Source organism: Mytilus californianus, unplaced genomic scaffold, assembly GCF_021869535.1.
Source record: "Mytilus californianus isolate M0D057914Y unplaced genomic scaffold, xbMytCali1.0.p SCAF_7, whole genome shotgun sequence".
In the NCBI taxonomy this organism is placed as follows: Eukaryota; Metazoa; Mollusca; class Bivalvia; order Mytilida; family Mytilidae; genus Mytilus; species Mytilus californianus.
The window spans coordinates 89,316,591-89,334,542 of NW_026262723.1; the positions used below are offsets into that span (position 1 = coordinate 89,316,591).

Consider the following 17,952-nt stretch of genomic DNA (forward strand, 5'->3'; position numbering starts at 1 on the left):
CTGATAGGAAAACTGACACTCCTAGTCAATTAAGATTGGAGTCGAGTGCACCCGCACGAGCGGGGTTCGAACTCACAACCTCAGTGTTGAATGGCTAGTGATTACAGTAGTAACTAAGACCATTCGGCCACCGAGGCCCCTGTTATGTATGAAGAATGTTGCCGGTATTTTTCATTATTAAGAAGAGACGAGAAATCCATCAGATTAAAGATGAGAATTAGGTAAATTATGATAAGTATTAATACTAATAATATAAGATAAATACTCAAATCAAATAATGCCATGTCATTTTACAAATAACGCAACAGTCAAGGAAAATTTGACGTTCTTAATCTGAGAATGAAACATAATTGTGTTTATTATATAATGTTATTGTGATCCCTTTCGACGGAAGAATACCTAATGTTTTAGAAATGATTGTTCTCAGGGTTCTGGTTCTTTTAATACAACCTTGTCCGGGCCATAACTTTTTTTATCTTTTGACACTGCATGGCTTGTAATATTTTGCATGAAGGTGTGTTACCCGAATAATATACGACGTGTCGCATATCATCATGACCTTCAAACGACTTTGACCTCAACTGACTGAAAGATCCACACTTCAGCTCAGCATATAAAGTATGAAAAACAACAATTAAAGTACTGTAAGTGTTCAATTTTCACCATATCTGAGGAATATTGTCCATTGTTCTCTTTCCTAAATAATTTCGATAACAGATCGTATTTTTTCCTGCTTTAGAGTAGTTTGACAACAGGATGTCTTGTTCTTCTTAACTATTTACATCACGAAAATCATACTTCCTGTGTTCTTATATCCTTTCATAATTGATTTTTGTATAATCAAAAACGAAAATAGGGCAAATAACACATTTAAAGTACCACGCCTAATATGTAAATATTATCGATTATTTATCAGTCTGAACGAATATTTACGTTGCCACTTGTATTTTAAACTATTTCTAACAGTTTTGATGCTTTAATTGACGTCAGCTTATTGATTTTAAACGACTTCAATAGTTGTGTCATTAAGTTTCATATGTAAATTTAGAATATAGATTTTTTTCTTCTTTCTCTTGTTATTCCATTGAACTAGTTGCAGCAATATTGGATAATGATACTGCTTAATACTCAAAACAGACCGATACAGTCCACTGGATGTTCAATAACAATGAAAGATCCAAACGTAACAAAGCAGTGAAGACTTATAAAAAAACAGGCCGTTGGTTTTCACTTTTGATTTTTTTTCATATTTTGTCATCATTGGGCCTTTTATAGCATACTATAATATAAAGTTCTTAAGCAATGACATAGATGGAAGCAACAATATGTCACCGTAAGGGCTTCACCAACGAGGAAACCTATACCGTATAGTAGGATATAAAAGACACAAGAGATGACAAAATGTGAAAACAAATCAAACGAAAAAACTAACGAAATGATTTACGTACAAAACAAAGTAAACGAAAATCAAATTATGATAGACAGCAACCACTGAAAATTTAAATTAGTCACTATGACTATTCAGTTAGTCAAATATTAGCCGAAAGGTAGTCAACAGCATATATGACTACCCATCAAGTCATTGTGACTACCTGCACAGTCAATTGACTATGTTAGGTGGTCACAACACCACGTGGTGTAGAGTATCGGTTTTCACGCGCACTCTTTCGCGTTCCCTTTGTTCCCTAGATCGTATAGATGTAAACAAACCAGGAGGCACGAAACTGCTATTTTGTCAATTAAACCAATTGTTTAAAGTAAGTATCATGTACATTTGTTTTAATTCTAACTTACAAAAATTAAATTTGAGAAAAAGAAGTGTAACGAATGTAATATATCGGCACATTAATGACAATACAAAACAGAGGGAGATATGTATACGGGATATCAATTTTGATACACATACAACGTATTTTCGATTGAAAAGAATATTTAGCGATATCTCTTTTTCACCTGATCAAAAACTGTTAAAAATAAACACTGAAATCGATATTCACAACAATGAATTAAAAAAACCCTCAGGATAGCTGTCAAGATCCTGGTGCTTACATTACAATGCTGTGATATAACATGGGTGGCTGTCAAGATCCTGGTGCTTACATTGCAATGGTGTGGTATAAGATGGGTGGCTGTCAAGATCCTGGTGCTTACATTACAATGTTGTGTTATAAGATGAGTGGCTGACAATATCCTGGTGCTTACATTACAATGTTGTGTTATAAGATGGGTGGCTGTCAAGATCCTGGTGCTTGTATCACAATGTTGTGGTATAAGATGGGTGGCTGTCAAGATCCCGGTGCTTACATTACAATGTTGTGGTATAAGATGGGTGGATGTCAAGATCCTGGTGCTTACATTACAATGTTGTGGTATAAGATGGGTGGCTGTCAAGGTCCCCGAACTTACATTACAAAATAATGGTATAAAATGAGAGACAAAATCACTAGATCAAAGATTTTAAAATTTGTTTTTTCATTTAACTTTTAACATGACTTATATACTTGTTTATTGTTATATTTTAGCTTCTAAAATGATATAATTATATTTTTCAGCAAATGAAGACATTGCTATTTGTATGAACATAGCTGAGAGATTTTTGACCAGAGAGATTATTACACTGACACAGTTGATACCGAAAAAATATCTGAAATAAACACTTCAAATTAACAATGAGTTTATAATAAATATATTTTCTTTATTTGAATTTTTAGACTTTAATATATGTCACTGAGTAATGGTAACACATGAAAATCATGAAGATATAGGAAGGTTTTGAACATTGAGCACTTTGTGGTCCTATACGGTTTCGATGTTAGTTTTGCTGTTGTGGTATTTTTAATGATATTATATTCCAGATGTATTTGTCAATCCTATGGAAGAGAAACAACAAAAAGTAGAATAACAGAAGAATGAAACATAAAAGTACAAAACGGATAGAAACACACACAAAGTAAATTGGTGGAACAAAAAACAAAACACAAAATAAGATAACAGTCGTGACTATTCACAGTAATCATGTTGACTAAACAACATGGTCACTTTCGACTATTTCAATAAGTCATATGGACTGCATTCAATTGTCAAACTGACAAATGTGCATAGTCAATTGAACAATCCAATTCGTCATAACGAGTATAACATATGGTCATTTTGACTTCCAAACATAGTCATAATTACCACCCTACTCAGTCAAATGTGACTACCCATCTAGTCAAACGACAAAGAGCATAGTCAAAATGATTAAAGTGCATTGTCATCTAGAGGACAGTCAAAATGACCAATTAAATTGGTCAAATTGGCTAATTTATGTTTTCAGTGACCAACGACAACCACTATACTACAGGCTCCTGACTTTGGAAAAGCATATACAGAAAGTGGTGGAGTTAAACATGTTTGTGCGCGCTCAACCTTCAGCCCAACTCTGACTGTGATGTAACATCACAACATAGGAACAAACTGTAAAAATAGTTAAAAAAAGCTTGACTAATCCGATCGAAACAAAACACAAAAAAAATAAAACATTAAAAAGACTAAAAACACAAAGTACCGATCTAATACTTATAGTACTCGCAGTTTTTGGTAGCATGCTTTACCACGCCACATTCATTATGTACATTTCCAAATCCAGGATCTTGTAATCCAGTGGTTCCTGTTGGTTCCTATCTGGCATTACTGTTTTTCTTTATTGGTATTTGTATAAATGAGGACGTTGGTTTCTATTTTTAATTATTTCACAATTAGTCATCCTACGTCCTTTTATATCTTGCTATGCGTTATGGTTTTTTTTTCAATGTTGAAGGCCCTAGGGTAACCTATAATTGTTCACATCTTTGTCTTTTTATCTTTAATTGACAGTTGTCATGCCATATTCACTTATTATCACATATAATAGATATCGAAAACCAAACTCAAATACAAGACAGCTAGTTCACGAATTAAAAGTTTAAAGCAAGACAAAAACGCTATGGTTTTAACTTTCTCAGACAAAGTTGACTTTAGATGGATTTGGCTATTTTTTATGTCTATTTTGGTCATCTAGCTCTTCAATTGTTTTGGTTCTTGAACATCTTTGGCTTTCAAATATTCGGCGTTGAGCGTTCCTGATGAAGGTAAATCCAGAAAAGCTTCGGACGCATGAAATTTATAAAGTGTTGTTTTCATTTTTTCATTAGCGAATAAGGCTCGCTACATTCTAAAATGAGGAGATATGGTATGATTGCCAATAAGACAGCTATCCATTAAAGTTCAAATGAAATAGATGTAAGCAATTATAGGCAACCGCACGACCTTCAATAATGAGAAAAACCGATACCGTATAGTCGGCTATAGAAGGCCTCGACATGAAAAATGTGAAACAATTCCATTACAAAAACTAACGGCCTAATTTTTAACAAAACAATTTACGAAAAAAAATATGACGGACATGAACCAACGACAACCACTGAACTACAGGCTCTTGATTTGGGACAAGCACATAAAGAATGTGGCGGGGTTAGGCATGTTTCTGGCGCTAAACACCCCCCCCCCCCCCTCCCCTTTACCTGGGACAGAGGTGTAACAGTACAACATAAGAGCAACTATAAATCAGTTGAAAAGGGCTTAACTCATCAGATCGATACAAAGCAGAAAAAAAAACTAACAAAAACATAGACCAGATGTGGCAGGGAATTTAGAAATTCATAACAAAAAATGCACACAAAGTACAGATCTGAGAGCTTAAAACTGTTCAAAGCTAATAACAAATATTAAAAAAATCATGTACCAAAGACTAAATTCACCAATATTTTAAAGATTTAGTTAATCCACAAATCATAAATTTTCCCAGGACCTTCATTTTTTTTTAACTCAGCTTTCGAGCACATCGGTATTTTCCATCACTTCCGCTTTGCTCGGTTGGATGTATAAATGCCCAGTCGGAATGGGGATGATGAATCCGATGCATCGTGTCCGGAAAGTGGTATATAAAAATAAGATGTGGTATGATTGCAAATGAGACAAGTCTCCACCAGAGACCAAATGACGTAGAAGTTAAGAACTAAATGGTCACCGTATGGCCTTCAGCGATGAACAAAACCCATACCACAAGGTCGGCTATAAAAGGCCCCAAAATGACTAGTGTAAAACAATCATCAAACGAGAAAACCAACGGCCTGATTTATGAACAAAACAATAAACGAAAGGCAAATATGATATACAGTAACAAACGACAACCACTGAACTGCAGGCTCCTGATTTGGGACAAGCACATACAGAATGTGGCGGGGTTAAACATGTTTGGGACAGTGGTGTCACAGTACAACATCCGAACAAACAATAAAAGAAAAGAGCTTAACACATTAGATCGATACAAAGCACAAAAAACCCTAACAAAAACACAAAAGACACAAAAGTGCAGATCTGACAGTACTCGCAGTTCCTGAAAGCTAGTTCAAAGCCAATAACTTATAAAAAAATCATGAATCTAAGACTAAAATACCAATTAGTACACATCAAACATCCAATGGGATACAGTGTAAAGACGCTATTAACAGTCAGGGAGAAAAACATGACCTTGTGCAATGCCAAAATATAGACATCGACAGATTGTAAGACCGCGAATGAACATATGTGTATAACAATAATATTTAGTTTGGGTTTAATTTACTTATAACAAAATCAATATTTATATCGATGAAAACAACATTCAAAGATCTAACTACAGTGTTGAATTGGTAACCTTTTAGAAGAAGTTTATTTAAAGGATCGATTCAAGGTAACTCGGATCGTATCTAAATTTAAGGGTTCGGTAAGCAACATCAGCGTAAAAATTAGGATGTGCTATCCCGTTTGCAATAAGTTTTCTACAGGTAAAGCCAAACTTCCAAGCCAAATCTTTGTTTCTATAATGGAAGAATTTAGTAAAGGTTTTAAGTAATGTGTGGTAACAATATCCTTGACATAGTAATTTACCAGTAATACATAGATTACGTTCATTGAAATCCAAAACGTCACTACAGACACGGGCATAGCGAACGAGTTTGGATATTTAAACACTGTAAAATGGTTCAAAAAGAATATCACCGTCCAAAAAAGGAATATTAACAATAGAAAACGAAATATCGTTCGTTTTGTCGTACATTTTTATGTAAGAGTTCCCGAGTAAAACTGAAATATGTCAATCTAGGAAAGGACAGTTATTGCTGTTTAAGCCAGTGTGATTTATTCAAAGTAAGTTCTTTTGGGTAAATGTTCTCTATACACTTTCAATAACCCTTTCAACAACTCTAAGAGGGGTACGTAAGTGGCATGTTGCAAGGCATGTTATCTGCGCATATCCAACATACAATCATTTTACTGTGGCATTACAAACTTTCCGTCCTTTGTAACGGTCGACCTCTACAGATTTAAAAAAAACGATTAATTTTTAATTGGATACAGTCTCGAACATGCATGAAACATATGCCGAGGACGCTTAACTTACAACAATAAATGATTGCTCCCGATCTTTCTCGGTCGGTTATTTTCCTCAGGTTTTCTATTATTCCTCTTTAACGTAAGATATCTCCATATGCCTTCTTCCTGCGTGCAATATTTCCGTTTCAAATGTATATAATGCCTGTTGGTTTATCTGGTTGTTTAACATTACTAGCTCAATTGTTTTGAAAGGCGAGGCTTGTTATAATTTACAGAATATATAAACTTTGTACTTGTATCACTGATAATGGGTTTTTGAATAAATGTTTGTGTAATAGATTGATAATAATTCTGAGATAAATGTATAGGATAAACACCGTATTGCTTAAATAATAGTTCCTCTGTGTTTACATAAAGTGGAAAACAAATACAGAATAAACTCATCTTAGATACCAGGCTTAAAATTTTGTACACATTTTTGTTTAGGGGCCAGCTGAAGCCCGCCTCCGGGTGCGGGATTTTCTCATTGTATTGAAGACCTATTGGTGGCCTTCGGCTGTTTTCTCTTTGGTCGGGTTGTTGTCTCTTTGACACATTCCCCATTTCCATTCTCAATTTTATCAGTGACGCTCCAATCAAAACAGTTAAAAAGACGGCCATTTTTTTCTTTGTTGAAGTATGGCATCGGTAAACACAATAGTACGACTTTTCCAAAATTTTTGTACATTGAAACTATGCAATCATACATTTTAAAGGTAAGATTCCTTATCGAAACATTGGTCACTGTGACCGACTGAATCGAATTAACCATAGCAAGATGTTTTATCTGAAGATTTGGTCCATTTTTAAAGTAGATATGGACCCCCCCGCCCCTTCTCTGCCATATACACGAGTAAAGTTTCACATACTTTAGATGTGACAAACAGTGATATTGAAGTACAACTTCAAAATGTTGCGATATCTGTAAGGCACAAATGATGTCCTCGCCTGACCATAAGAAATTATAAATTTAACTCTATGTATGATGATCTATCTTTTATTTTTATTCTGAGTAAGAAAAATACCTGGCATTTTGAGAATATTTGAAAAAAAAACAATATCCTGTGGACATGCACACCTCTATTCTGTGAAGAAACATCCTACAAATATTAAAGCTGTAGCTCAAATACTGTAGGAGGAGATAGCCGGACATATCATGTATCTATATCCGCACGGACGGACGGACGGACGGACAGGGGTAAATTAATATGCCCCTCGACATTTTGTCGTGGGGGCATAAAAAAATTATTTGGAATAATAACATAAAATATAATAGATAAACAGAACAAGCAACAGATTATGTTTGCAGAATTTCATACTAGCCATGTAAATTCACGAAATCAATATGAGAAATTATTACATTTATTTCACAGAAAAACATCAGAATTATACTCTTTTTTATGAATTACTTTAGTTTGGTATTCTGTATTATCGATATCGTAAAAGTGCTCTTGATTAATATAAGAGTATATTTTAACTACTTTGTTGTATAATTTGTGGAGAGCTGGTGGTTCGTGAAACATTGGACGTGGTCCGAAAATGGTTTTGGGTCACTAATCTCTATTCACTTTTTAGAAATAAAAATCTTTTCATTAAATCTTAATACAAACACCGCAATATTCAATCTAATTAAAATCTGAGAATTCTATAACACATATAATATATGTGTTATAGTAGTCTAAGTTAAAATATAGTTCTCTAATTTCGCTATACTTATATGTACGAGCACACGAGTTGATATAGGTCTGAATTTTAATCAGATTGCGCAATATTACTCCTTCTTGGCCTTCCACCCTTATGAACTGGACATTTCTATCAAAATGAAAAGATCACGGTAGCCAATTTTCAAAATGCACTGACTATATATACAGCGAGTATGCTACTCTTGACGAAGTGTTGATAGAGGTATAAGAAAATCATTTCGTTGCATACAAAAATGAGTGATTTTTTTCTCGATTCTCGCCGTGTTCGTAACTGTCATTATATCGTTTTTATTGCAATGCAGCAGAAGGAATATGGTGTATTCTACATTCTGTGTGTGCCTGTCCCAAGTCAAGAGCCTGTAATTAAGTGGTTGACGTTTGTTGCTGTGTAACATATTTGTTTTTCGTTCATTATTTTGTACATAAATTAGGCCGTTAGTTTTCTCGTTTGAATTGTTTCACATTTGTCATTTCGGGGCCTTTTATAGCTGACTATGCGGTATGGGCTTTGTTCATTGTTGAAGGCTGTACGATGACCTATAGTTGTTAATGTCTGTGTCATTTGGTCTCTTGTTGAGAGTTGTCTCATTTGCAATCATACCACATCTTCTTATTTTTATATTAATGCATTGCACACATCCCGACAATCATTTACAAAACCTCAAGCAAAGGAATTGCGCTTTTGATTGTTGTTTATCTTTATTGCAGTTTATCTAATGAAGATCGTTGATTAGTTTCCCATTGTGTCGTCCAGAATATTTGCATTAAACATTTGCCACTGGACGTTAAGGGGAGAATATACAACCAATCAATCAATCACATTGTGTTCGTCCTAATCCGTTACAAGTCACGTTTCACCTTACATATTTCTTAGATTCAGAACACTGAGTGTTTTCGTCGTTTAAATTTTATATTTAATGCAATAAAATTTTGACACGGTTGTATTATATTGTGATAATAATGTTTATTTTCAGTGGTTACATAACATTTATTGATTTTAAATAGTAGTCTTTAAAAGAGGCAAACTTTTCATTCATTTGTGTTTATACTTGTCAACCAAGTTCTCATTTGTTTCTTAATAAATAATTTCAAACGGCTTGACCCTTAACTTTTGATAGAACACTTCAGTCTGTAAAGGCAACGATTCTGAGAAAGTTTACGGAAATAGATTATAGATTTCTTGGCTTTTTTCTTTAAATTTTGAGAATGGCCTTTGCGATAGATATCAAACCAAATTATTTTCAAATTGAATAAACGTGTCATTAAAAATCAATTTCCCAATAGGTTGAAAATGAACAAGCAAAATAACTCCATTAGTGAAGACTAAATCAAGACTCTCTTTCAGGAAACAGTAAAATTGCGCTCTAAGGACCGGAGAAATAAATAAAAAAGACGTTAATTCCTAACTTCTTCAAAATTAATGTAATTCAACAACTCTTACTAAAAATGATTTACAACGTATATTATACATATCAAATTGTATTGGAGAACTTATATGTTTTGGGGCTCTTTATGTATGTAAATGTTTCCAAACATGTCATTTTGTTTTATAAATGATCGTAGACATACTTGTATAGGTGCTTCCAATCCATTGTCAGCTGTGACCTCTGGACACTATATATTACGGGTGTCGCTTGCAAAGGATGGTTTTGCTTACCCTTTCGGACTTGTGAATTCTTGTTTTAAATGACTTACTTATTTTAATAAGTAATACGTATTGTTTTCTGTTCGAATACTTTTTTCCGTAAATCTGTCCTTCCAATAGTCTATTGATTTATTTAATCTTTAACAAGCAGTAGCAAATGATTGCAGTTTTATACAAAAAAATGGGGTAAACCCGAATACAAACATTTGTATTCAAGTTTTTATTTACCATCACTCAAATAGAGATTACCAGCCGGCAACATCTCTAAAACCGGAATCTAGATGATACCAGTATTGAAATACAGACGCAAAAAGACAAACTATGACAATGTATGAATACGCTTTGCGCTTTCATTTTGAAACGTTTTTTGCTTCTTGCTTTTTCAATAACCACATGTTACAGTTTACACTAATTATACAATAACTAACAACGACAGTCACAACTCCATTAATCGCCTTTCGTTAAATGTGCTGAGATAAAGGGTGTTGCTGAATTTTTATCGAAAGGACTAGTGTTATATACGTCAATACACAGTGGTATACTTTGATGTGAAAGTTCATTTTAAATTGAATAAATAAGTAATAAATACTATGAGACAGTCGTGTTGACAAGAGAAAGGTCTATCTCTCCAGTTGTGGAATTTTAATATTTCAGTATGATAAACCCATTACGCACACCTTACAACCACCTGGTTGGTAAAGTAAATTTATACTAATCTTTCATACCGGAGGTTATTCTACATAAGATTGCAACGCAATTGATATACCAACAATAAATCATGTAAGTAAATTGTTTAACTATTATTTAAATCTTAAAATCAAAAGTAAACTAGAGGCATAATAAAATTAAGAGTCATATTTTTTAGCAGTCGCAGAAGTAATATACACCACGTGAGTTTTTGTTTATGTGTTATGCAGAAGATTGATATAAGTTTCAGTAAAATAAGAATTAATTGATTTACCTGTCTTGCTGAAAATAAGGGTTGAGTCTTTATTCTTATCAACACTTAATTATCTTTTTTTCTGCTGTAAACCCCAAGGTGTTGCATGTATAAAACGATGCAGTAGACTTTGATCTTTATGGTGTACTTTGTCAACGCAGAGCTGTAAATAATAAGACAACATGAAAATACATATCTAATTGTTTAAAAAATCGGGGTGAACTATGCAAGTCTTAAACGGGCATTAACTACGATTTAGAGAAACATATAAGATATGTATTGTTTTGTTTTAAACATTTATAACTGAGGAATTTTGAAATAATATTTGGCTAGTAGCAGTCAGTTTGGTTCAATACAGATACATTGGTGAAGTATTATTGGCTTGCAAGTCAATAATTAAACCTCATTTAAATCCGTATGCATGTGACCATCATTTTGAGCCTTAGCTGGAGATGGCTTTACGCATGTGCTAAGTATAAAAAAGAAACGAATGTCAACATTGAAAGTGAAATAAGGGAGCCATCGACAGGAACCATTTACAGTAGACGGATTTGACCATTCAAAAAGTATTCTTTTACAGGTAAAAACGATGATTTATATATTTTGGCATGAAATCAAACAGACATAGAAAAATCATCATATCTAAATTTAAGTTTATATCGGGTAAAAGACCATCGGCATTCTTCGGAGGTGATCTCGATGGTTGATAAGATGGCGTCTAGTCTAAAATACACACGAAATGCTGATACATTACAGTGAGTACATGCATTGTTAATTGTTTTTTTCCCTGACTATTTGCAATTTGGATATACGTTATAGTATGTTATAAATCAAATATGAGAATTTGAGTCAAATCAGAGAACATGAATTTGGCAGGTAATGCTCCTTTAAGGGGGAGAGTATAGCCGCTCAATGTGGCACTCGTTGGGATAACAAGTCACAAAGAAAGGAACATGACAGTGACAACAATATACGGATCACAACATGATCATCTGGTTGTACAACTAATTAAATCCTGCTTGCTTACAAAAATACTCAAGGCGATCTTTTACGATATGAAAATAAAGACATAGGGTATGTATTCTGCTGTAATAAACGTATTAGTATATTCGAGCTGGTGAAATGGAAAGTTGTTATCGTTAGAACAGTGAGATTTAATGAAGAGTATAAGAAGTTAGAATCCCGGTTGGGCATTGGTAGATAGTAGTGTAACTTAAAAGTTTCAGGATTTGCATGTTCCGTGAAGTTGATCAACTTCTTCGGGAAGGAACTAACATGAGATTAATTAGGGTATGGCAATGATTTGATAAAACCAGGAGGTTATGTTTAGGAAATGAATAAGTATCGTGTTATGATGAATTTGTAGCTTTGTATACTACTTGTTGATCTTCTGGAGTTCTCAAACAGTGAGAAGAAATAAAAATGGATAATAAAATCATAAGTTGAAGAATAACATACAAGACCATGGACAACAGGACACGAACCATCAAAACAACACTAAGCATCATAAGATTGAACAATACACATCCAAGGGGAATCTGGGATGAACTCAGCTATTCCTATGGATAAGAAGTTCTTACTTAACGAGAGTAGCCGCTTTGTTGCTTACTACAATTAAAAACCAGTAAGACAATGAAAGGTGGAAAGGGTTGTAGCCATGGCAAATGAAACATATTCATCATGTTCTGTGACAAATAAGATTATATGCCGTGAAGGTATCGAGGACGTCGTGAAAAAAAATAAGAGGATATTTCCATCTACCCTTAGTTCATGAAATATTCATACACCCTATAGCTCTTTAAAATTAGATTTTTGAGTTCCTAGTGAAGGTTAAACGCTTCGGATGCACCGAATCTATAAGGTGTTACTACCATTTTAATACATTAGATTCCTTATAAATAGAAACCATCTACCAAGAAATTAAAATATGCAAAATTTATAGAATTTTGTATCAACTGGGAGATATATACGGCAAATTTAGGTGCTACATGAATGTTGTAACGTCAAAATTGAAAGTTTACAATGGGAAAATATAAGCGTAACGTATTAGTTTTCATCTCAGCCTACCATTACCAATTCATAGATGCAATTCAAGTTATGAGAAAGGAAGAGACGTTTACTTTTTTTCCTTTCTATAGAAACAAAATATAAGCAAATGGTTCAGACTATTATAAGATACTACCACGAAACAGATATCCTTATTTCAAGTTCAATGTTAAGGAACCGATCACCATGGTCACCATGAACTTCGGCTTATAATTCTTATTCCGTCATCTGTATAGCGGAATTAAAGTTAAAGGCTTATTTGTGTTCTTTTTATTCATCTTAAAAAGTCCTTGCATGAAGTTTTCCAAAAGAATGAATGACAATTAGAATAAAAGAGACCCACTGCTGATTTCCATAAGAATGCTGATTTATGTTAAACACTTGTCCACATAACAAATACAGACCTAATTAGACACTAATGACTAAAACAATATATTTTGCAATAACAACATCTATTGTTCTTCCCATAATCTCCCATGTAGGAATAGCCAGAATAGTAAAATACAAAATGTTAGAATAACCAGAAGACACCCAAATATAGTTGTCAATGAAAAGGTTCATTATCAAATTAAGATGATTAAGTTTCATAGACATTATTTATTACACGAATAGTGTATTTTACCAAGTATAATGTGTCCCTTTCTACAACAAGATGATTGTGTATCGTCTTTGATCGTTCCGTTTTATGAAACATACATTGTAATTGGTTTTTTTTATTGGTCTACACTATACGCTAAGAGTACGTCATAATTGTGAAAAGTGTTGTGAAGATAAATGTTTTCCTACTATTCCATGAGCTTTAGAAAAGTAGATCCACACAGCCCTATATACAAGACAGCTTCATTGCAAGTCTTCAGCTCGGCTTTATAAAAGTAATAGATTTTAGTCATTTACAGCTTTTCCATAAAAGCATTTTAAAGCAAACCTTTGATCAATTGCTTGCTATGTTTGTTTGGATGTTTGTAAACAACAGGTAGGTAGTCTATTTCAGTCTGTTTACTATATACTGGAATTTGATTGGACAATAAACATTTACTTCATTTAAATGTTAAGTTTCACATTGTATGTCAATTTTTATTGTCCAATCAAATACCAGTATATATTAAACAGACTGAAACTCCGCCTACCCTTTTGTTTAAAAAATATCCAAGCAAGCAAGTTGATCAAAGGTTTGCTTTGCATGCTTTTATAGAAAAGCTGTAAAACATTTGGCTGACCGGGAATATGTATATACACATGATTTGTAAGAACAGGAAGATATTATATTGTACGTGTTTTCTCTTCACAAAATTTGGTTTTCCACAGAGTATCTAATATCTAATTCTTTTTACAAGCAGTTTATATAATGTCATTTACACATACAAAATAATACTGTTTGAAGTTTAGTATGCGATTACAACATATTTATCATGGAGTTAACACTCTTATCTAGTAACAGATAGATTTGCATGCATTTTTCATATAAATCCGTTAAGAATTGTAATATTCGGTTGCATGGAACACACAGCTTTAGCCTATTAAAACATATTAACAGTATCTACGTCATCTCGGCTAGATAAAATCAATTTGAATAGGATATTTTTCAATTCATAGATTAAGACTCACGGTATTACCTAGCAGATATGTTGTTGACAATGTTAGGTCACCAAATATAACGTGACTAGCCGGATTATAAATGAACAGGAAACTATGAGCTTTATACTTGATGCCGTCAATGTTTGAAATCCTTGAACATGAGATATTGTTCTGTACATATATCAGGCTGTTAGTTTTCTCATTCAATGTGAATGCAATATTGTCCCCACTTTTAGAGTTGAGGCCTTATATTATTTAGAATCATTTAAGTAGCTATAAATCAGGCAAATAAGATGGACTGTGTCTGTTCTATCCTGCATATCTCACAGCTGTTACATTTAAGTAAATAATAGACTATATTCGTATATAATACGAATATCACAAAAGTTATTTGTCAAATTTTCTTATAACTATATTTTATACCGAATAGATTTGTTCGAGTGTATGAATTTATCCATGGATCTTTATAATTTCTTTATATAACAACATTATATTATTTAACTTTTCCCCATTGAAAACTAACTGAAAGAGAGATTAAAGAATCAAATTGGTTTGTTTGAAACAAGGAACGGGCAATGTAGATGCTTGTGGAATTTTGCTGTAGGTTGACGTGACAAAACAACAGAATCTGTCCGATATGGTTTAATATCAAATATCAAAATACAGACTTAAATACCGACATAATATATATTGCAATGGTTATTGAACGTGTATGAACTTACAGAAAACATTTCAATGATCACTAGCTGTGGTCCTTGTATCGATTTGTCTCAAATTTGCATGAATTTTATACAGTTTGCAATGCAGTTTGTTAACATCTTAACCAAATGCATTACCAAATATGAAACCACCGGTGAAAGCTAAATAGCGTACCCTTACACATGAGGGAATCTTCCCGTTCGAAATAAAAAGGTATTTTTCAAAAGGCAAAGGATATACAAGGCCGTTACCGACACAAACAACACAAGCATTAAGAACAAATATTACTAAATTTAACTCGTGCAAAAGCAATCAAAACCTTTTTCAAACATTAGGATGAAAAATCATCATGGGGGATCATCTACAAGTGTAAAAAGGCGTATTTTCCAGATTTGAGCGAAATGGAACAAGGGCGAAACACAGAAGCCATGCGAGTTTGCTCCATATACTTTATGACTCCCTTTATAAACATGGCGCAAATGACCTAGAATTTCCTTCACGAGTGGATAATATCCCGCACTTAACATTTTTGGATTAGAATAAATATAAACGTAATCGTACCACGAACCATGCATTGCGATTTGATATGAACAATTATTCTAGTTACAATTATTTTAAGACTTTTTATTTGACAATTAATCCATGGAAGCGCGCTTATTTCCTAATGAAACAACATTATGACAAATGAGGCAGTTGTTGCTTTTTTTTCAAATTGAACCACTGTCATAATTGCACGAAAATAGTATAACAGATCCTATCATATGTTGATTATTAATGCTCAGTAAAGTATTTTGACTATCACCAAAAGAAAGAGGTATGCGGAGGGTCATTCATTATTTTGCCACTGAAATTCACGAATATTTATTTGTAAAAGTTAGACTCGTATGACTCATATATTTTTCTACATAACTATATCTATGTAAGAAAATAATTCTTTTGCAAGATTATTTATTTTAACGATCTCGCGTGAGTATTTTTCTCAAATGCTAACCCAGTGAACAATAAAAAATTACTAGATGTAAATAGTAAGTTTTTTAGAAGAATGGGAACAGACATTACAAATACATGCTGATAGTAAACTATGCTCTTATGTACTTTATAAAAATAATGTTGTCTGCGAAAAATATTTATCTGTAATCCACAGTGTTGATATGAGAAACAAGAGGCTCTCAAGAGCCTGAATCGCTCACCTGTAATTTTTTGCTTAAATCTTTCATCAATGATTATTTTTGCTTTTCAAAAAATAATGAGTGGCTTAAAAATGCCATTTAAATGTTCTTTGTATCTGTCATATTTTCTTTAAAAGCAAAAAAATGCATTTTACCCCTATGTTCCATTTTAGCCATAGCGGCTATGTTTCTTGACGTACAAGGAAATAAAATACAAAATTTATACTAGATACTCTGAAACTCATTCAGCCCAAGTTTGGCTGAAATTGATTCAGCAGTTTCAAAGGAGAAGATTTTTTAAAGTAAGCAAACTAGATGAACAAATTGTGAAAAATTGTCTTTAAAGGACAATAACTCCTTAAGGGGTCAATTGACAAATTTGGTCATATACAAACTTATTTGTAGATCTTACTTTGCTGAACATTTTCGCTGTTTCCAGTTTATCTTTATCTATAATAATATTCAAGATAATAACCGAAAACTGCAAAATTTCCTTAAATCATCAATTCAGGGGCAATTACCTAAAAATCAGATACCCGATTTGGCTGATAATTTCAGGGCAGGTAGACCTTGACCTAATGAATCCTTTAACTTCTGTCTGATTTGCTCTAAATGCTTTAGTTTTTGAGATATAAGTCAAAAACTGCATTTTACCCTATGTTCTATTTTTAGCCATGATGATGTTTTCTGAGGAAACAAAAATAAAACACAAACTTTATTCTAGATAACCTAAGAATCATTCAGCTTAAGTTTGGTTTAATTTGGCTCAGTAGTTCCAGAGGAGAAGATTTTTTAAAGTTAGAAAACATGATAAACAAATTGTGTAAAAATTGTCCTTAAAGGGGTCAATTAACAATTTTTGTCATATTAAACTTGTTTGTAGATCTTACTTTGCTGAACATTTTTGCTGTTTACAGTTTATCTTTATCTACAATAATATTCAAGATAACCAAAAAACTGCAAATTTCCTTAAAATTACCAAGTTAGTGGTAGCAACCAAACAATAGGTTGTTAGATTCATCTGAAAATTTTAGGGCTGATAGAACTTGACCTAATGAAGATTTTTACCCGTCAGATTTTTTTCTAAATGCTTTAGTTTTTGAGATACAAGTCAAAAACTGCATTTTACCCCTTGTTCTATTTTTAGCCATGGCAGCCATGTTTTTTAACGAAACTGTTAACAAAACACAAACTTTATTTTAGATACCCTAAGGATCATTCAGATTAAGTTTGGTTGGAATTGGTTCAGTAGTTTCAGAGGAGAAGATGTTTGAAATAGTTTACACCGGACGGACGACGACGACGGACGCCAAGTGATGGCAAAAGCTCACATTTCCTTTGGAAAGGTGAGCTAAAAATCAGACAAGGTTGCGTGTTTCAGCACACTCCCTAAAGATTGAAAAGGGAAGGTATCAGGGTATTCCTCGACACGATAGAACTTGTCCCAGAGTAATCAAGGATATCTTAATGAAAAATACTCATAATTTATACCATTGTTTGTGTTTTCTGTGTAATTTTGTGTATTTTTTCTCAGAGCATTGAGACAAGTTGTACTAGAGGCTGCATCCAAATCCAAATAATTTTTGCACAAAAATTGTGCATAACATGTTACTATGTCCTGTAAGCACCAGCCTTTAGTGACTTCTGCATTTGGATAACTGCATAATAATCTTGTCCGTGTGCATTAGCCACGAGGAGGACTATATAATAATCCTTTTTGAGTAATAGTTTATGATTGTGTTG

General features: G+C 33.2%; 1 protein-coding gene across 1 annotated transcript in view; it reads left to right on the forward strand.

Annotated features, from left to right (window-relative positions):
• The first annotated feature begins 10,531 nt into the window (after positions 1-10,531).
• The window catches only part of LOC127710283 (uncharacterized), a 28,405-nt gene continuing 20,984 nt past the window's right edge, over positions 10,532-17,952 (forward strand). The window contains exon 1 of the mRNA XM_052216069.1: positions 10,532-10,560. The gene's annotated coding sequence lies outside the window, so the exon portion shown is untranslated. The remainder of the gene's footprint in view (positions 10,561-17,952) is intronic.